Raw genomic sequence first — 17,500 nt, 5'->3', positions numbered from 1 at the left:
TTGGGGAAAGAGGGAGAGTAAGAAGGAAAAGGCGGATAGGGATGTTCGGAGCGAGGGAGGGAGGAAAGGGAAAAAGGAGAGCGACAGAGGAAGGGACGAGTCTTTTGAAAGGCCGCCAGAACACAGAATAAAGATAAAACATTCCTTATTTTAAATTCAGAGAGAGAGAGAGAGAGAGAGAGAGAGAGAGAGAGAGAGAGAGAGAGAGAGTGTGTGTGTGTGTGTGTGTATTTGTAGCTGTTCTTCCTCTGATTATCCTAACCAAGACATCATCCATCTCATTCAGCCAGTACTGCACGGGGAGCGATAAGAGAGTTTTGAGTTTCTTGTCAATGAAGGGAAGTGACTTAAGGAGTCCCTCTCTTGTCCCTCTCATGATGTATGACTGACGAGGGAGGAGAATAATGAGGCACCAAGGAACAAAGAGATACATCGCCGTGAGAATGAAATAACGAGGAAGAAGGACACAGAGATAAGTAAATTAAGGTCACTAACACACACATCCACACACACACACACACACACACACACACACACACACACACACACACACACACACACACACCATTTAATCTACATATGTAAAAAAAAGGACACGGAAACAGAAAGAGGAAGACAGAGAATTAACGAACGAAAAGAAAGAAGCAGGAGGAAACTGACAAAGACGGACGAACGGAGGAAAAAGTAGAGCGTGAGTGATAATTCAATAAGCAAAATAAAGAGACTCATTACCGGTGAAGAGAGGAAGCTCCAAACCTAATTAAGCTCACGTGATCAGTATTCCCGCTGAACTCTCAGGTGAGACAGGCGATTAGGCTTCATGAATCCCTGATGAACGAACACACACCGGTGACACGAGGCAAGGGTGAGGCAGAGATAGGGAAAGCTAGGGTGAGGGAGGTAGGGGTGATGGTGGCATGGCTGATGTTGGAAGGGGTGAGAAATGTTAGGATGGTGGTGGGGTGAGATAGCCAATGGTGAGAAGTGTAAGGGTGACTGTTTCTAGGGTAACAGTTCATAGGAATGAGTGTTGCAGGGGTGAGGCGAGACAAGAATGATAAAAGGTCAGAAAACTGAAATTACAATGATGAGAGAGAGAGAGAGAGAGAGAGAGAGAGAGAGAGAGAGAGAGAGAGAGAGAGAGAGAGAGATGGGTGGGGAGTAGTGAGATGAAAAGAAATAGACACATGGGCTGGGAATGGACGGGAGACAGAGGAATGTGATTAACCGATTGTTTTCAGAAGAAATAAACTTTTCTTTTATCTTCCCTACTACTCAAGCTTGTTAAGGAGAGGCTGAGGGAAGGACACACGCACACACACACACACACACACACACACACACACACACACACACACACACACACACACACACACACACACACACACACACACACACACGTTGTAACCTCATCATGTTCACTCATCCTCTCCCAGCGGCTGGTGTCACATTGCCTCATTCAGTCATACCATTGGTCACATCACACCCTTCACCACGTTCCTGGACAGCACTTGGTTACCTGCCCCGCGCCGCCCTATCACGCCTGATACCAGGAGACGGGAGGCAAGAGGTGGCCGCATCTTCCCCCAAATGCAATATTCTCGGGACTAGTGGTCCAAATGGCCTTCAGTACACTGTCTTTTGACGTAGACAAGAGGATGTTATTGGATTGAAGGGCCGTGGGATGGTGGGAGCCTAGTCCAGATGCTCGTAAAGTCGAGATTCACGAAGGTGTTGTGTGGTGTGGCGGCCTTCCCTCCACCACAGCCTTGCACTGTGATGTCCGCCGGGGATCAATTTGCATACTATTTACATGTATACGGACAACTTAAGGTGGATATACGCGACGGTCAACTTAAGCGCACATACATGTACATACTGTACACATGATAAAAGAGACGAAAAGGTGAACGGGCACTATGGGCTTCACGAAAAAGATCGAACACACACACACACACACACACACACACACACACACACACACACACACACACACACACACACACACACACACACACACAGACACAGAGAGAGAGAGAGAGAGAGAGAGAGAGAGAGAGAGAGAGAGAGAGAGAGAGAGAGAGAGAGAGAGAGAGAGAGAGAGAGAGAGGTACCGTAAAAAAAATTGTCCGGTTATCTAATATTATTCCTTGAACTTAGAATCTGACCGTCTTGTTCATATATCCGCGCTGTCCGTGGGAATTTGAAAAGAAAATCTAATTGCAGTGAGAACCGAGTGAACTAAGAGCCCTGAGAAGCCCCTAGTACTGTGGTGTCTGCGTCGTCTTGGCTACAATTTACTCATCTTCCTCCTTTATGGTACCTAATTTTATGAACGTAATTGCTGAAGGAGTAGCATAAGGAATACGGTAAGCAACTTCAATGATGACACGCCTGTAGTTCGGCACAGCTCTTCACCATGAGACTCCTGCAGTTCTGACGCCGCGCCACCCCAAGGTTGTCTCCATCGCCTCCCTTAACTCGACCCACTTATAACATATAGTTTGCTCCACCAAATTGCTGCACATTACACTAGAGCTACTGAGCTGGAAAAACACACCAATTTTACCAACAAGGACGACGACTACTACTGTTTGTTTGTGTCAGGAGGACTCAAAACATGCCTACTATGCGCTCTTCATCCAAGTCTCCCCGCTGCAGCCTCGTTAAAGACAATTGTGTGAATTATTTCAGTGTGTTGTGAGTGCAGGTTTAATTCCCCACACTTACGTACACTCTAGGTAGTATCTTCTCTTCAAATCGGTTAACTATTGTAGGCCGTTCGTTTACAGAGAGAGAGAGAGAGAGAGAGAGAGAGAGAGAGAGAGAGAGAGAGAGAGAGAGAGAGAGAGAGAGAGAGAGAGAGAGAGAGAGAGAGAGAGAGAGAGAGAGAGAGAGAGAGAATCTTGTTTTCTACAAATTCTCTCATTCATACCCACTCATAAATACACACACACACACACACACACACACACACACACACACACACACACACACACACACACACACACACACACACACACACACACACACACATACACACCTTGAGTTGACTGAGATATTCCCGCCAGTAAATATATTCCTGCTGTCAATAGGACGAGTCTCATCTGCATACGAGGAGAGGGGAGCCTCGTAAGGAAGGGAAAAATGGCCGTATATTTCCTCCTCTTAACTTCGGCCGAATAATATTATAAACAAGGATGCCGTATACCTCCTCCTATACTCCCCTCGCGGCAGGCTCTGAGGGAGAGGAAGGCAAGGAGGGGATAGGAAGGAGACAGAAAGGGAAAACTTTTGAGGATGGGCTGAGGTGGGGAGAGTGGTGGGTGGGCGAAGGTATACAGTGCAAACGAGGAGTAAATATTTGGGTGGCAGGTGTTGGGAGTAGTGGCGGCGAAGGAATGGAAGAGTGGGTGGGTGGGAGGAAAGTCAGACGCAATATTTTTGGGTTGGAATGGGTAAAGAAGCGACAAGTATATCGTAAAAAGCAATAAGGTAGGGTTACGTAAGGCCGTGTGCGAGAAGTGCGTGCAGGAAGGGAATGCCGCGGTCAGGACGAGGAACGACTTGGTTGGTGATGCGTCTTTAGCACTGAGAAGACGTTTGAGTTTTACCATGGACCCACGGCAAGACGAGACCTAATAAAACCACCGATGAAGTATACAAAACACGTGAGTGAAGATGATAACGGTACACGCACCAGCCCACCTAACATCTGAGGCATGAAAACATCTCAGGTAAAGGTGCGCAAGTAAGACCCCACACTAGGACCCCTTGTGAGTCTGCTTGCTACACTTGAACAAGAGACGAAAAAAGTCTAAATTTGTGGCGTTCACATGATATGGGACTATCCTAACCCTCTAATCCGCGTATTATAGGAAGAAAAGGTGTTCATATAAGGAAATCCACCGTTTTAAGACTGTCTATGACTTTGTTTCCTACACTTGTATTTCAGGATAAGAAACATGATTTATGACGTTCAAATAGAGACAAAATTCATAGGCAACAGTTTTGACGTCCCTCGCAACACACGCATAGGATGTCATTGTAACACGAGTGAAAAGTGCAGTATAATACATTATTGGCATCACATCCCAAACACCACCACCTCTCGCTCCCTGTGATGTGCGGTTATCCTCGCCTCGCCACCTGCCTGCAGCTTGCCGCGGGGAGTGCCGGAGAAAGAGACGAAAAGGAGAGCTTTGAGATCAGGAGGGGCTTACTGCTCGAGGGATGAGGCTATCTCCCTTCATCCCTCCCTCCCCTCCTCTCCCCTCTCCCATCTCCTTCATCCTCCTCCCTCGCCAGTACCTATTTGCATCCTTAAAGACCTGCAGCTGCTGGAGACGCCAACAGGGAGAAGCGACCGAAGACTCACCAGCCTCCACAGCCCTACATTTTTTCTCATCTTTCCCTCCTTTACTCGCACTTCTTTCCTCCTTTCTCTCTCCATCTTCATATTTTGTCCTTTCTTCCTTCCCTCACTTATTTCCATGCACTCCTTTTTTTTTTTTTTTTTTCCATTTTCTTCGTGTTCCCTTTCACCTTCCAGAGTCGAAAATGCTTCCATGATATTTTTTCTTCCTTGCTTTTAGTGTTCAGAAAGACAATATTAATTCTACACAAAAATGACAACAATAACAAACGCACTAAGAGGCACAAGACTGGAGAGACAAATAAACACATAGACAGACGGATTTCGAGGAGAGCAATGGAAAATAGAAATGTTATCCTTTCCTCTCACGTCCTCCTTGCACTCCCTCGAGGCAGAGATGAGGGGAGGAAGGTGAGAAGAAAGAAAGGGAGAGAGTGAGAGGGTAGCGGTGGAGTGGAAGCGTAACAATATGAGAGAGGGTGGGACGATAGCAGTATGGAAGAGAGCGGGAGGGTTACACTGAGAGAGGGAGTGAGAAAGGGAGAGAAAAGTGGCGGGAGGAAAGGGTAGAAAGGAAGGAGGTAAGGAGGAGAAGAGGAGCAAAAAGGAGGAGGAAAGGAGTTGCTCATTTTTATTCCATCGCTGTGCCATAAAGCTACTGGAAGGCACTCGCATCCACTCCTCCTTCTCTTCTTCCTCCTCCTCCTCCTCCTCCTCCTCCTCCTGCTTTCCTGCTATCCTCCCGAAGGACTTAGGACGCGACCAGGAGGGAGAGAGGCAGCGGCAGGACGTGTATAACAAAAGAATATGGTGTTAGGATTTCAAAGGAAGATACACGACGGGACTCTATAAGCACACACGTATTTCTTTACTCCTTTCTCCCATGTCATTTCTCTCCATCATATTTGAAGCTCATTTATTCTTTCGCCTACTCACGTACACCGAAAGAGGAAGTGCAGTATTATATTAAGTACAGGTTAAGTGTTTTTTTTTTTTTCGCCTTATTTCCTTCGTTAATGTCTAGTTTGAAAGATTTCGGGATATGAGTGTAAAAAATAGGTGAAAGAAAAGCTCTCTTCGCTGCTGGGTGATGAGGAGAGGTAGAGAGAGAGAGAGAGAGAGAGAGAGAGAGAGAGAGAGAGAGAGAGAGAGAGAGAGAGAGAGAGAGAGAGAGAGAGAGAGAGAGAGAGAGAGAGAGAGAGAGGGTGAAGAAAAATTTAATTCCGCAATGAAAGGCCAATGCAGGGAGGTGGTTCAAGTTTGACAATGACGGGCCAGACACTTTAGTTCAGGGAAGGGCGAGGCTTTGTGTTGCGACTCTTAATGGAACTTTTCACTGTTTGTGTCTCGCTCTCAGGGGCGGCAGGGAGCCAGCGGGGCGCCCACAGCAAACACTGTAAGTGGGCAAGGCAGCGAGGGAAGAAAAATTATATTGTTGAAAGTACTGTATGGTGCAATTTCTTTATTCAAGGGGAAAATGAGGGAGAAAAAATGGTCTTCAGTCACATCTATGGAAGGTAATTGTAGTGAGTGTGAATGTATGTATGTCTGTCTTTTCTTCATATCTATTCTATACATACAAGTTAAACCATTAAGGTATAGGTATAATTGATGAAGGAATTAATATTATACATCTGCACTGGAAAGCTCCCGGGTGGCGTTGCAATGTGAAGGAGAGAGGGAGTGGGGCGGGGCTTAACATATCAAATACTAGGACACATTTTTACTTTAAGATCTGAGTACGATTAGAGCATTTTATTAACATTAGGAATGGTCTATGGAGGTAAGAAGATTAATGGCCACAGTCTTCACTATTTTGATCCCCCACATAAGTTTCTGATGTTGTATAAACTCACCAAATAATAACAAGAATGAAGAAAGAAGATGAACGCGTCATGGTACTCAAGTGGTTAACGAAGATACAACACAGTGACAGTGACGAGGGAAACACCTTTAAGTTTCCACCAGATGGGACAGATGATGGTGGAGACTATACATAGATGATCACTGATTCGGTAAGGAGGATGAGGAGTGGTTGCTGATCCCTGCCTATTGACACAGTGATTTTCTTACTCTTACACTTCTTCCAAAAATGTTGGTCCCTTATTTTCCATCGAAGTCAAGTAGTTCCTCCAACTTTTCTTTTACCCGCATCATGTTCCTCCTTCAGCCTCAGATTCAGCAATTTTCTTCCTCTCCTTTCCCACAAACATTTTATTCTTTTTCTCCACACTGAATTCCTGAACCACCTCCTCCTCCTCCTTATTTTTGCTTCTTTCTATTACTTCACACTTGAGGTCACTCTTCCTCTTCAAATAGTCTACCAATCCATCGTCCTAAGTGCACCCTTGGCTTCTCACAACATGCACCCATCACCAAACGTATTTTACTCCTTGATATATTGTACACTTACTTTATCATGCGAAGTAAAATAAATTTCCTCATTTAACTTCATGACCTCTGGACTTTCACCTAAATTTTAAAGAGATTTCCAACAACTGCAACAAAACATTACCCTCCACCAGTTCTCGGAGACCACAAGCAGCATAAGCATCCCTAACCAAAAAAAGCAATGACAACATCAGCATAACAAACACGTGAGGACTGACAACACCGACAACACTGACAACACCACTACTAACACACCCTGACGTCACCTGCCTCGCGGGGGAGATGGGAACGCCAGACACACGCCAATTCGTCACCAGGTACACGCCCTCTCATGTCAGCCTGTCAGGCTCTCTATTACAGGAACCGCGTATTGCCTCCGCCATGCACGACCCTCATGCTGCGGATCTCAATAGCGGTCGCTCAGCTGTGATGGATTGCCTAACTATTGCAAAATTGAGTTAAACATTGTGCAGAGAGAGAGAGAGAGAGAGAGAGAGAGAGAGAGAGAGAGAGAGAGAGAGAGAGAGAGAGAGAGAGAGAGAGAGAGAGAGAGAGAGAGAGATGTGTATTTCATTCCTTCACCCGACAGGTATTCTTCCCACGTGCCTGTCCCTGCCACTTGAGTTAGGCTTGGCTGGACCTCCTGGCTGGGCGCTGCAGGAGGCGATGACACAAGAGGGCGAGGGACTCACAAGTGTTCCTGCCTCAGTGTTATTGCTTCCAGGGACACGTGCAGCTCATGGGGAACTGATTTGCCGTGCCGTGTCATATTTCCATTTCCCGGTTTCGAAGTGTATTTTGGTACAGCACTAGTGAATATTTAGTGAAGTTATTGAATGTACTAATTTCATGGATTACAATTCGTTCAAAATTGAGGAACTATATGGGTGGTAAATTAGCACCGAAACATATTTTAATATATAAGGGGGTTGAAAAATTTGCATGGCATTACGTATTCATGCTAATATCAACCATTTCAGTACCAGGACGCATTTTCATATTTATTCTGCTTACTATTTGGTGATTTTTCACAGCATCACAATCTCATGTGGGGGATTAAAATAGTGAAGACTCTGGCCATTAAATCTTTACACTTTCTAATGGAAATGAGATTGTCTAATTGTAAATAAATCTCAAGATAAAAATGTGGTATAGTACTGAAGGGGTTAATAAAGTTCGTATGGTGTTCAGTATGAGTAAGAAATCATCGCAGAAACTCTAGATCTCTATTTGTGATGGTTGCTACTTCCTTATCTTAGTTTTATCTATCACCACAGCACCATCATCACCATTAAAAACTCAATCACTATCAAAATTAGCACCACCCCCACCACAATTACATCACTATCATTAACGTGTAAGATTCTCCTAACCTCTTCAACTCTCCATCTGCTGCCAGTCTATTCTATACCATCCTAGCCACATTAAGAGAGAACAAACTCATCATCCACCAACAAATGTATTATATCAAACATCACCAGTCGCCACAACAACCTTATTTATTACACCACGAAAAGCTCAAATCTTCAAATCCCAATTCCTCCAGCTTCACCAAGAATATACCTTCCTTTTTACTTTCCCACTGCACCTTACTCCAAATCCATGTCCAAACACTTCTCATATCTCCACCAAACCACTGCACCATCCAGACACCCCCTCCACATCTCCACCAATTCCCTCTATCATCTCCATTCCCCCCTCCACGCCTTTCTCTATATAAGGCGCGCGAAGAAAAAGACAATAACAGAAACGACCCCAGAAGTTATGTCTATTACCTCACACTGACCGCTACTGAGGAGGGACGGGGGGGAGTGGTAGAGGGGATGATGGTACGGACGGGTAGAGGAGATGAGAAAGGAAGGAAGGAAGGAAGGAATGGTAAGAGAGAGAGAGAAAGAGACAGGGTGGAGAGATAACATTTTGGCACGAGGATGAAATAATAAGTAAAGGGATGAGAGAATATCGAAAGGAAGAGAAGAGTGGAGAAATGGAAGAATAAATAGGTGGATAAAACAAAAAAATAAGAATGATGAATAAGAGAAAAAAATCGTGTATCTAAAGGTGAAGAAATTTGAGTAAAAACGGAAATATTGATAGGATATGAAAATAAACTGCTGCTGGCATAGGAGAGAGAGAGAGAGAGAGAGAGAGAGAGAGAGAGAGAGAGAGAGAGAGAGAGAGAGAGAGAGAGAGATAAAGAAGTAAATGTAACCTACGAAAGAAAATAAAGTTAAAAAAAAAAAACGAAGAAAAAAAAACTAAATACAGACGAAAGGAAGGTTGAACTCAACGACAAAGATAAAGAGCAAACGAAACACCCGCAGAATATCGATGAGATACAACGACACACTGAATAAAGACTACCCCTTATCACCACCACCACCACCAAGACCACCACAACCACCACCCTGACTGTCAACACCCCCCACAAACACACAGGTCATCCTCACCACGCACAAACACACAAACACTCACCGCTCGATCGCGTACATTACATACTCGCCCGACCTGCCCTCCTCCTCCTCCTTCTCCTCCTCCTCCTCCTCCTCTACCATTAATCTCCGGAGCCAAGAGAGGTGAAAATATTCCATGCAGCATAAGGAACATCGACCTAGAGATTGAGGTGTTTTGGGTGTTTTGGGGGGCAGAGAGGCGAGGGGGTGAAGAGAGCGGTGTTATCTCCAGGGTTCATTTGCTCGAGTTTGGCTGCGCGTGACGTTTCAATATCCAGAGGCGTGAACATTTGGGGCATATTTATTTAGTTGTGAATTTATTTTCGTCTCGTCTCGCCTCGTCGCTGTAATGTGAAGTAATGAGGTGTGTGTGTGTGTGTGTGTGTGTGTGTGTGTGTGTGTGTGTGTGTGTGTGTGTGTGTGTGTGTGTGTGTGTGTGTGTGTGTGTGTGTGTGTGTGTGTGTGGCGTGCTTTGTAACTTTTAAATCTTCTGATATGTGCGTACATACATAATTTAAAGTTCTTATTGTTGGAAAATTTCATTAACTTCACAAGGTAAAGAACAATCCAAAAGGGTAAAAGATCAACAACAACAACAATATAACAACCGCAACCGCAACAACACTGCAAAGTTTTTTTTTACCTCACTGAACAACACGAGAGAAAACAAATTACAATATTTACATCTACACTTTTCCTGTATAAAAATGTAGACTCATCCTGGAGGCGTCCCTGCAACCCGTGTGGAAAAGATTGTGTAAAAATTTTTTCCGTCCAAATTCTGGTGGACAGGAATATAAATATTCCACAAAAAGTGACGAGGAGACGGAGCATGAGCAATGAAGATAGGAGGAGGAGGAGGAGGAGGAGGAGGAGGAGGAGGAGGAGGAGGAGGAGGAGGACAAACAACCAACATCTCAAACACGATGATTAGTGGCCAATGGGATGTCACCTAAATACTAATACTACTACTACTACTACTACTACTACTACCACTACTACTACTACTACTAATAATAATAATAATAATAATAATCATAATAATAATAATAATAAATATATGAATAAATGAATAAATAAATAAAAGAATCAGTAATAAAATCAAGGAAATACATGCTATTATAATTTACCAAAACGAGAAGCAAAAAATACAAGAAAAGAAAAAATAAATAAAATAAAATAAAAAGAACTTGTATCTATTATATAAAAAAAATACTAAATACACAGCAGTGTTTGTATATCCTTTTGTTAACATGATCACATTTCACCCTCATCCTTCTAAGTAGCATCAAGGGCAGTCTCAAACACGAACGTGACAAGCAGACTCACGGAGAAGATCAACAAATAAAATAACCCCACACAACAACACACAGTTTTCTTCTGCCTGTTTCCTGTCATCTTTCCTCCCACACACACTCACTCACGTCCATCACACACCTGCCACTCAGCCATCGCCTTGAGGAGATGCCACGCAACACCCACCGTGACTCATTCCATCCATCTGATGTGTGATTTGCTGGTCAGTGCTTCAGTGTTCACGCGTGTCAATTACCGCAGAAAGACGTATCTGTCCCCCAAGTCTCCCCAGCCCCCAGTGTGTGTTTGTTGTGACGCGCGGGACCCGAGGAGCCCCAACCAGTGATGGATGAGGCGTGGCGTGGCTCTGCGTTCTTTGCCTCCCCTGCACCGTTCTCATCCTTCACGCAGCGTCCTTAGAGCACAAACTCCTTCACCCTTTAGCCCTGTACAGTCCCTTTAGGTCGTGTCGGAGCATCAGAGGGGGATAGTAGTAGTGACAAACATGTCCAGACGGAAGGAGCGGGAGAAAGAGGACGGGAGAACGATTTTGCAGCCATTTGGATACTTCCTTGGCTCCTTCAGGTGGTAGTGGTCAGACTCTCAGGATGACACTTTTGTATTCTTAATTATTTGAACGTGCTGTCATTCAAGGTAACTGACAATTGAGCAAACAGAAAGGAAGATAATAAGAGAAAAGTTTAAAAAAGACATGAGGACAGAAAGGAAAAAAGAAAGTTGAAAGGGAAAAGTAAATGGAAGAGAAAGTAAGGTATGTGGAGATGATTCGAACGTAAGGGAATGTAAGGAAGGAAAGGAGATGAGCACAAATAAGGGCAAGGGAAGAGATAGGTAAAAAAAAAAAGAAGGGTAAAGGATATGATGAGTGAAGGGAGACGAGAGTATGAATAAATTAAAATCATGATGGAAAGAAAGGAGACGTCAAATGCATAGCACCATGAATATGTAAATCAGAATAATATCCTTACACAAAAACCTGTGAGGAGGATCAAACAGGATGGCGTACAAACACTCACACACAAAGGACATGTATCTATTTTTTTATTTTATTTTGAAATATGAAAAGAGAATAAAACTCAAGTGTTTTAGGAGCAAGATAAGCTTTACGATACCTCAGGTAGTGGACAAAAACTTAACAAGAATCAGTGAAGATGCAGTATACTTATGTATTCTTTTACTTTACAAACAAACACATCTGTGGAAAGAAATAATATACAGAAGTATAGCCGCAAACACAAAGAAGAGACACACTGGAGGTACGTCCAACTGACCGACTGACTAAGAAAAACATTAGAGAGAGGCCATCGTACAACTTAAACCATTACACTTCCTGATATATCAAGAGGAAAAAGCTGTATCTAAAGCTAAACGTACGGTCAAAAAACGCATGAAAAAACGAAGACTAAAATAAGTAAATAAATAAACAGATAAATAAATCACATAATCCTTCACACTCTTGTCGCTTGAGGAATATAGCAGTATCAAATTATATTACCGACCTTGAAAGTTGAAACACCACCACCGCCTTTCGTCTAACCTTCAGTCCTGAGTTCTCGCTAACGTGAACCACTAGCGCCTTTCAAACACCGTTAAGTTCTCGTCTCTAATTCATTCTTCACTCCTCAGCACTTCACCGCGACTTTCCGGCAGAAGTGAGCAAGCCGCATACTGCAGCCCAACACGGAAGGGAGGAAAGGCCGCGCCAGGCTGGGATGGGACGCGATGACGTGTGTGGTGATGAGGTTAGCACGTGCGTCTATGATTATGCTGCAGGCACTCCACCCCCCGGCCACAGAAAATGGGATGTTGATGGAGAGGGTCGTGATGGAGGGAAGGGAGGGAGAGGAGGAAGTAAGGGACATAGAGGGATGGGAGGGAAAGAGGGAGAGATGACGTAGGCTTGTTCTCTCTCTCTCTCTCTCTCTCTCTCTCTCTGTCGTTCAAAACAGGATGAAAACGGATTCGTCGCGTTGCCACATCCATGTCCACTCATTTCCTGCGTCGCCACACGCGGAAGGACAAAAAGGAAAGCGTAAATTAATCTCCTCGTCTTTGCACTAACACTCTTCGAACAGTTCTTCCATCTCTTACTTATTCACTGTACCTCTCTCCCATCTAAAGAAGAAGAAGCAATAGTGAAGTGCCATCATCCTACAGCAGCATCACTAACACTATTTGACATTTTCTTCCTCGTCACATACACACTCTCTCTCCTTTTCTCCTCCTCTTCTCCATCTCTTTTTCCCTCTATTCCCTCCTTCCCCCCACGACGCCTCTTCCCTAACCCCATTTAAAGAGATCTGCTCCCTTCCAAACAGGCTGATCCCCCACTCCATGTCCTCCCCCTATTTATCCCCTCCACTCTTCCCCTTAACATTGGCCTCTTCCTCCCGGCCGCTGCTTCCCCTCAGCACCGACGTCCTCCTCTCAACACCCCTTCCCGTGGGCGCCTGGGGGCCACCTATAAATGGCGGCTGATGAGCTCCAACATGATTAGTAACTCATAACTCCACGACCGCCGCGCGCCTCTGCTTGCCGCCTGGCCACCCTCACACCGCCACGCCGCAAGCCTCGCGCCGCCCCCGCCCAGGCTTCCCCTTTGGTCCATAATCGAATTACGCGACTCTATCTTACATTGGCATCAAATTTGGGATGATTGAGGGGTATTCAAGGCGAGAAAATAATGGGTAGTTACGGGGTATGGTTGTGATGGAGTGTGTGTGTGTGTGTGTGTGTGTGTGTGTGTGTGTGTGTGTGTGTGTGTGTGTGTGTGTGTGTGTGTGTGTGTGTGTGTGCCTGACGACCTTCATGATACACCAAATCATTTTTCCCTCACCAGCCTGAAGTTACTCGTCAGCCTTGAGACCCTGAAGCAAATATTTTTCAAATCCAAGAATATGAAGATATCATTTGAGACGGCGAAGGCGAAGGCGCACCGGGACCTGTAGACACCCCAGATTGAAGTACACGCCACAGCAAAACTTGACGATTCCTTGGATCAGCCAGTGAAGAGCGTGAAAATGCCCAAGGAAAAGGTGGAACATCAGCGAATAACGGACGAGGTCAGGGAATTGGAAGTGCTGGTCAGAGCATCCTTCAAGCAAAAAATCAATCTATCTTAACTACCATTTCAAGTGAAAAATTGTGGACACCTGCACTAAGGGATGTCTCAATCAGCCTTATGTGACCAGATCTACAAACTTTATCTTTTCTCCCGCAAAATAATTATCTTATTTAGCCTCACAATAAATTTAAATTTTGAAGCACGAAATCATTATGAAGATGAAAGTGAATATCAAGAAACTAATCTAATGCATTGAGACTCGCCCTGGGTGATGCGTGAACCTTCAAACAGAAGCTCCTCCCTCTCTCTCCCACACAGCGGCAAGAAGTGAAGCAGACCAACATGTGCAGCGCCACACAGCCATCGACTTCGCACTCTTCAGGGTTTCGTCCCCCTTCCTGGTGATGATGGCGACCTCCTTATATGGATCAGTTTCCCTTGTTCATTTCCCTATTTGGTAAGCAGAAGTTGTTCATGAATGTAGAGATAATTCAAGTAAAGAACGCCAATTTACTGATACCCGTATTATCATTGTTACTGGAGAGAACAATAAGAATACATATATTTTTGTACAAGTTCATAAGAGAGTAAGAATAACCTCCATCTTACGTTCCTAGGCTGCACCAGAGGCGATACATCACAGAGATTGGCAAGAAACAGGATCTTTCACCTTACTGTGTGTGTGTGTGTGTGTGTGTGTGTGTGTGTGTGTGTGTGTGTGTGTGTGTGTGTGTGTGTGTGTGTGTGTGTTTTCCCTCAGCACCCGAGGCTCCTTCATCTCCGACACGCCTTAACAGAGGTGATGAAATGTAAGCAAATAAAAGATTATAACAAAACAAACGTAATATTATTGTAAACATCAATATTATTGTAAACTCGAACAACAAACAACGACTTGAAGACAACCAACGTTCAGCAAGACCCGTTAACTACATGTTGTGTTGAGAGAGAGAGAGAGAGAGAGAGAGAGAGAGAGAGAGAGAGAGAGAGAGAGAGAGAGAGAGAGAGAGAGAGAGAGAGAGAGAGATTCCTTTACATACACGCACCATCTTTCCAATCCCATTTGAAATCCAGTGTTAAGCAACAAGAATTAATAGACTCGGCAATAAACACACACACGAATAAATTAATAACCCAAATAAACCATAAACAAATAGAAAACCTTAATTCCGGGAAGTTGAAGGGAAGGAGCATTTTTCATTAAGATCAAAGAGGTTCTGTGCCGCATTTTTCCTCTTCTATAAGTCTTCCCTTCAACTTTTAAATTGGAGAGATCAATCAAATCACCCTTACGCCCCTATATATTACGTGCTGATTCCGCTCGCTTCGACATGGTTAATTTGGGTTCTCGCACACCTCCTCCCCCGCCTTATTAAGATTCTATGGTAAAGCGGGGCGGGAGGAGAGGTAGGAAGAAAGGGTAGAGGAGAATTCTCTGAGGCGGAATTTCCTCACAATCTTAATTAATCATATGGAAATTGCCGCGTGTAATAGTGAGTCTGTCGATGCATAACAAGTGCGAATAGGTCTCCCAAATACTAGAGGTGGATTATTATGTGCGTGTATATAACTCACTTTGCCTCACGAATCAGTAACAATACAAGAAAAAAAAAGAATATTGTCTCCTTTCTTTCACTCTCCCCCATTACTATTCTCACGTTTTTGTATCTATTAGCGGTTTGTCCAGTCATTTCATTAATCTTCAGTCTTTTAATTTTTTTCTTAGCCTTTTCCTTCAAACTTACCTAACCTTCCAATGTCCATGACTTTAATTTTCTTTTGATTTCCTTGCTAAATGTTTATCAGGTGATGCTGCTCAGTTACCCTTTTATATGGAACCCGTTTGTTTTTCAGACTTCCCTCTACCTTCAATTGATGTTCCAGCCTCGCCACATTCTGTATTCCCCTAGGCAGGAAGACGCAGGTGGAGAGACAACAGGGCCCCTAACTGGTTTATAGAGACACCGGGCAGGAAAGGCAGATCACTACGGAACAGTAAGAGCAAAGGGGAAAGCGAATGAAGACGTGGCAGGTAAAACGAGCCAAGGAAAGATAGGTAAAGGACGAGAGAGGACATAGAAAGCAAAGAGGTGAAATGTGTGGACAGCAGGAGATGGAAGAGAGGCTGAGAGAGGCCAAGGTACAGGTAGAGGGAAGATGAGAGGAAGAAGGAGGCTTGGGCAGGATGAAAGTGAGGAGAAGTACACACCATAAGGGATGAGATGGAGATAAAGGCCTATTTAGTTTTTTGAAGGAAGAGAGGGCTTTGAGAGAGGGGGGAGGATGGAGGGGTGCACGCTTGAAAATTATACGGAAGTGGTCATCGTACCGGAGGGAAAGTGGACAAGAGAGAAAGAAGGAGGAGGAGGAGGAGGAGGAGGAGGAGGAGGAGGAGGAGGAGGAGGAGGAGGAGGAGGAGGAGGAGGAGGAAGGAGGAATAGGGGGGTCATAAAGAAAGAAAGGGACACGTTTGGACGCCTTGGAAATGGGAGGAAACATTACCGACTGATGAACGACGACTGACGGAATGAGGAGGAACTCGAGAACGTATATAGAGACGCACCATCACCTTCACCATCACCCATAACGACGACGAAGATGACCACGACGACGACGAAGACAGAAAAAAAAGTACCCTAACACCACCAACAAATACAAAAAAAAAATGATGCTAATCTCTATAACAAATATTTACTGATCAAGCTTCTATCAAAACACAAAAAACTAAATAAACCAAAAGAGAAGCAAAGAGATGAATTAAAATTGAATTGATAACTGATGCATGGACTTACAGGTAAAAATTTGTTGCTTTACGATTTTTTTGTTCATGTTTTCTTTTCAATAGCTTCTACCTCGGTCAGGATGATAGAGGAACGTTTGAGGAACCACTGAGAGGCGGTAATGATGGTGATGGGGCGCGGTCTGGCGAAGAAGAGACACGTTCATCAAAATCAGGGTGGGAATGGTCGATGACGTGTAGGAGACTCCTTTATTTACGGGTCCTGTATCGGCAGCCTCATCCTTCAGGGAGGCGTGCTGGTGGTGGTGAAAGGGGACGAAGGTGGTGAAGCTACAGTGATGGTTGTGGTGATGGAATTTTTGTTGATGGTGTTGGGGACAGTCGTAGTAGCAGTAGCAGTAGCAGTAGCACTAACAGTAGCAGTAGCAATAGCAGCAACAGCAGCAGTAAACAGTAATAGCAGTAGCAGTAGTAGTAAGAATAGTAATAGTACTTGTTTTTGTTTTTGTTATTGTTGACTGTCTGAAAGAGATAAGTTGTAGTGGTAAGGTTGGTCTGACAAGGTGTCTTTCAAAATACAGCAAAAATACAATTATCTTTTAGACGTAGAATATCCCACCTCTGCCACCAGTTGAAATGAATAGTGGAACAATGATAGACCTTCACTGGGACCTGTTCATATATTCACAAACCAATGATAGGAAAGGAAAAAAAATACTGCACGTGTCTCATCCTTATGTAGGTGAGCTGCCTTCTGAATGCCGTATTTCGTGCACTAGTCACCTGTAAGAAATATATGAAGGTACCAAAGCGTAATCTATATTTGACAGGCACGTGAATTTTATTGCATGTGTTACCAATATTAGCAAATCAAGGAAAAGCAAAATACCAGACCCACACACACACACACACACACACACACACACACACACACACACACACACACACACACACACACACGTAACTAAATAAAATTATTAAATAAATAAATAAGTAAATAAATAAAAATTGAAAAAAAAAAACATACCAACTCATGACAAACTAAAAAAAAAAAAAATAGAAAAAAAGTGCAAAAAAAATTCTTCAAAGGTAAGATGGTAGAAACGTTTTAGCTTTTTGGTTTTCGTTTCAGTCTTGGCGGCGTTGAATTGCGGGGCGTC

At 44.0% G+C, this 17,500-nt stretch overlaps 2 long non-coding RNA genes across 2 annotated transcripts in view; one reads left to right on the top strand and one right to left on the bottom strand.

The window, feature by feature from the left end:
- Positions 1-14,394, top strand: part of LOC123516328 — a 73,394-nt gene extending 59,000 nt beyond the window's left edge. The window contains exons 2-4 of the long non-coding RNA XR_006678168.1: positions 13,376-13,598; positions 13,919-14,057; positions 14,218-14,394. This is a non-coding gene — a long non-coding RNA (uncharacterized LOC123516328). The remainder of the gene's footprint in view (positions 1-13,375; positions 13,599-13,918; positions 14,058-14,217) is intronic.
- Positions 1-17,500, bottom strand: part of LOC123516329 — a 117,839-nt gene that overhangs the window by 77,770 nt on the left and 22,569 nt on the right. The window lies entirely within an intron of this gene.

This window comes from Portunus trituberculatus, chromosome 40, assembly GCF_017591435.1.
Source record: "Portunus trituberculatus isolate SZX2019 chromosome 40, ASM1759143v1, whole genome shotgun sequence".
NCBI classification, from domain to species: domain Eukaryota; kingdom Metazoa; phylum Arthropoda; class Malacostraca; order Decapoda; family Portunidae; genus Portunus; species Portunus trituberculatus.
The sequence above is the reverse complement of the archived record's forward strand: the minus strand, read 5'-3'. Positions and strand labels throughout refer to the sequence as shown.